Raw genomic sequence first — 4,465 nt, 5'->3', positions numbered from 1 at the left:
AGAGAGAGAGAGAGAGAGAGAGAGAGAGAGAGAGAGAGAGAGAGAGAGAGACAGAGAGCTTGTGCGGGGAAACTCCTGTCTTAAAAACCACCAGATCCTGTGAGAGGTATTCAGTATCATGAGAACAGCATGGGAAAGACCTGCCTCCATGATTAAATTCCACTCCCCCAGTTCCTCCCATGACACATGAGAATTGTGGGAATTACAATTCAAGATGAGATTTGGATGGAAACACAGCCAAACCATATCATCATCTCAGTGATGATGCCGTGCTCAATGAGGTATTTCAAGGTCAGGATGCCTCGTCACCCATGTCGGAGTCCTTCTGGCTCATGCCCACCATCATGCCCTGGAGCCAGGGGTGCCCAACAATGGAGGGAAACACAGCTTGGGGGGCATTGTCCAGCAAAGCCAGCTTTGCACATGCCAAAGCCACTGTCAGTGATGAGTGTGGGGATCTCTTCTTCCATTGTGATTGGCAGAGGAGCAGGGCAGTGCAGTGGTGGGTGCACAGGCTGGCAGCAGCGCGTGAGACTAGGAGTTAATTTTGAAAATCTCTTTTTTTGTTTTAGAGTCTCACTCTGTCACCCAGGCCAGAGTGCAGTGGTGCAATCTCAGTTCACTGTACTCCAGTGCAAACTTCGCCTCCCGGGTACAAGTGATTCTTATGCCTCAGCCTTCTGAGTAGCTGGGATTACAGGTGCGTGCCATCATGCCCAGCTAATTTTTGTATTTTTAGTAGAGACAGTGTTTCGCCATGTTGGCCAGGCTGATTTCAAACTCTTGGCCTCTAATTCGCTGGCCTTGGCCTCCCAAAGTGCTGGGATTACAGGCATGAGCCACTGCGCCTGTCCTGGTTGCATACTTTTGAAAGTAGCAGGTATTTTCTGAGTTAAAGAATGGTACTTGGCCGGGTGCAGTGGCTCATGCCTGTAATCCCAGCACTTTGGGAGGCCGAGGTGAGCAGATCCCTTGAGGTCAGGAATTCGAGAGCAGCCTGGCCAACATGGTGAAACCCTATCTCTACTAAAAATACAAAAATTAGGTTGGGCGCAGTGGCTCACGACTGTAATCCCAGCACTTGGGGAGGCCAAGGCAGGCAGATCATGAGGTGAGGCGACTGAGACCATCCTGGCTAACACAGTGAAACCCTGTGTCTACTAAAAACACAAAAAAATTAGCTGGGTGTAGTGGCAGGCGCCTATAATCTCAGCTACTTGAGAGGCTGAGGCAGGAGAATTGCTTGAACCCGGGAGACAGAGGCTTCAGTGAGCTGAGATTGTGTCACTGCACTCCAGCCTGGGTGACAGAGCAAGAATCTGTCTAAAAAAACAAAAACAAAACGAAACAACAAGAAGAGTGGTACAAATGGGCAATAAAGTAATGTGATTTCTCCTGCCCTGCATGCATCGCTCCTTCTTTATCTTGTTTAGTAAATCGATTTCCCAGGCAAAGCCAGGTATAGAGCATTACTGTGAAACATACCAACTAGCCTCAGCAGTAGAATAATGCCTGTGTAATCTAATCAGGGACAAATACTTAAAGCAGATTGCTTAGGTTGGACTGCAGTGGCTATTCATGTGTGATCATGTCTCACTGCAACCTCCAACTCCGGGCCTCAAGCAGCCCTCCTACCTCAGCCTTCCCAGGGGCTGGGACTACAGCTGTGCAACACCATGCCTGGCTAATTATTTTTTGAGATAAGGTTTTGCTTCATTGCCCAGCCAAGCCTCGAACCCCCTCAGCGTCCCAAAGTGCTAGGAATATAGGCGTGAGCCACTGCGCTCAACTCCCTCTTAGCTTTTTAAGTACCGAATCTACCTTGTTGAGATTCCCTTCTCTGTATATGCCAATACTCAAGTTGTAATCCGATTCTCTCCTGTTACTTGCTTTTCAAAATGAAGTTTTCAGCTGGGCACAGTGGCTCATGCCTGTAATCCCAGCACTTTGGGAGGCTGGGGCGGGTGGATCACCTGAGGTCAGGAGCTCGAGACCAGCCCGGCCAACATGGCAAAACCCCGTCTCTACTAAAAATACAAAATTAGCTGGGTGTGGAGGCGGGCACCTGTAATCCCAACTACTCGAGAGGCCAAGGCAGGAGAATCGCTTGAACCCGGGAGACAGAGGTTGCAGTGAGGCCAAGATAGCGCCACTTCACTCCAGCCTGGGGGACAGAGAGAGACTCCATCTCAAAAACAACAACAAAAAAGAAACAAAAATGAAGTTTTGGGTTTGCAAGTCCTAAGTTTCTGGGTTGCAACCTGAATTAGCAGCCACTTTGTGGAAGGTGATGTTATTTGCACCTAAGTCTGAGCAGTTGCAAAGGGGCCAGAGAAAACAAATGACTTGTAAGTCACGTATCCGTGAATAAGAAAACATGATGGCTATGTTTTAAGTAATTGAATTACTTAATGATAGTGAACAAAGACAAAATCCTATCTGTATCTTTTCCTAACATTCAAGGCTGAAACCAAAGAACTTAAATTGCAAAAAGCATTTACTAAGTCTGAATCCATAGACTGGCTCTATAGTTGATTGTTAGACTAAAGTTTATATACTTGATATTTCATAGGCACCTAGTAGTAGATTAAAACACAAAAGGCATAGCAGATGAATTCTAATTGGTGGAGGGAGGTTAATTTTTAAAAGCTTACAGAAATTGCTATGGTAAGAAATATTAAATTAATCCTAATGGCCTTTATTGGACCACTGATAATTCATACCTCGCAACTGACTGGATGCCTTATGTGCAGAGTTAATTGTCTAATTACCTAAAACCTGAACTTAGAAATTGTGCATGGGCCGGGCACGGTGGCTCACGCCTGTAATCCCAGCACTTTGGGAGGCCAAGGAGTGCAGATTATGAAGTCAAGAGATTGAGACCATACTGGCCAACATGGTGAAACTCCATCTCTACTAAAAATACAAAAATTAAGGCTGGGTGTGGTGGCTCACGCCTGTAATCCAAGCACTTTGGAGGCCAAGGCGGGCGGATCACCTGAGGTCAGGAGTTCAAGACCAGCCTGACCAACATGGTGAAACCCCGTCTCTAAAAAATAAATAATTTTTAAAAAATACAAAAATTAGCTGGGCGTGATGGTACGCGCCTGTAGTCCCAGCTACTTGGGAGGCTGAGGCAGGAGAATCACTTGAACCCAGGAGGTGGAGGTTGCAGTGAGCCAAGATCACGCCATTGCACTCCAGCCTGGTGACAAAGTGAGACTCCATCTCAAAAAAAAGATAAAAGAAATTGTGCATGAATCTCACCTTCTAAATGTTACTCATTGCTTGCTGACTTTCTGTTGCAGAATATTCAGGAGACCGAGGAGGATTTTATTAAGGTGACCACCAGTTTAGCGGATTAGCATCTCAAGGCTGAGCGCCTAACAAAGACAGGGCTTGGCTTTTTATACATCCAGGATGATGTAGCAGCTAACCGGTTTACAGAAGCCAGAACAAAGAATAGTTAATCTGTAACATACCCTGTGATGTATGTTGCATTTGAAAATAGCATTTTTTTTTTTTTTTTTGAGACAGTTTCGCTCTGTCAGCAGGCGCCAGGCTGGAGTGCAGTGGTGCGATGGCTCGCTGCAACCTCCGCCTCCTGGCTCAGCCTCCTGAGTAGCCGGGATTACAGGCGCATGCCGCCACACCCAGCTAATTTTTGTATTTTTTAGTAGAGACGCGGTTTCACCATGTTGGCCAGGATGGTCTCGATCTCTCGGCCTCATGATCCACCTGCCTCGGCCTCCCAAAGTGCTGGGATTACAGGTGTGAGCCACCTCGTCCGGCAGAAAATAGCCCTTTGAGAAACATATTGCACATTATTTGCTTGTTATCTTGCCCTGTGACCTTGCAGCTGGTCTGCAAGAAAAACAGGAGTCTTGAGATGCCTGGGGACTTGACTGAGAATGTGGGGAGAATAGATAAGGTAGGTTTTACAGGGAGTTAGTTAATTTCAAGCAGAGCTGGGGGTTAGGTTTTATATTGAACACAACACAGTAAACTTTATTATGCAGCAATTATAGACTACTATTGATATTATTTAATTTCCCTCTTCATTTCAGCAGCTGGCCAGACTCCTAAACTGTTCAAAACATCTAAAAACAGGGAATGTTTTCTCAGTTGCTGGAGGAAACAAAGGCTTAGATCATTAATTATTTTTGTAACAGGGAATCAATTATAGTAACTTTAAAATAATGAGATGTGGCCGGGCGCGGTGGCTCACGCCTGTAATCCTAGCACTTTGGGAGGCCGAGGCGGGTGGATCACAAGGTCAAGAGATCGAGACCATCCTGGTCAACACGGTGAAACCCCGTCTCTACTAAAAATACAAAAAATTAGCTGGGCATGGTGGTGTGTGCCTGTAATCCCAGCTACTCAGGAGGCTGAGGCAGGAGAATTGCCTGAACCCAGGAGACGGAGGTTGCGGTGAGCCGAGATTGCGCCATTGCACTCCAGCCTG

At 46.5% G+C, this 4,465-nt stretch overlaps 1 long non-coding RNA gene and 1 pseudogene across 1 annotated transcript; one reads left to right on the top strand and one right to left on the bottom strand.

The window, feature by feature from the left end:
* Window positions 1-470, bottom strand: part of LOC116544167 — a 1,498-nt pseudogene extending 1,028 nt beyond the window's left edge.
* A 3,308-nt stretch (window positions 471-3,778) lies between these two features.
* On the top strand, window positions 3,779-4,057 carry LOC116544160. Its single transcript, XR_004265842.1, has 2 exons — window positions 3,779-3,935; window positions 3,980-4,057. It is a non-coding gene; the product is annotated as an uncharacterized LOC116544160 (long non-coding RNA).
* Window positions 4,058-4,465: the final 408 nt, after the last annotated feature.

Source organism: Sapajus apella, unplaced genomic scaffold, assembly GCF_009761245.1.
Source record: "Sapajus apella isolate SASKATOON/1434 unplaced genomic scaffold, GSC_monkey_1.0 scaffold208, whole genome shotgun sequence".
NCBI classification, from domain to species: Eukaryota; Metazoa; Chordata; class Mammalia; order Primates; family Cebidae; genus Sapajus; species Sapajus apella.
Note: the sequence above shows the minus strand (reverse complement) of the source record. Positions and strands in the feature narration are given on the sequence as shown.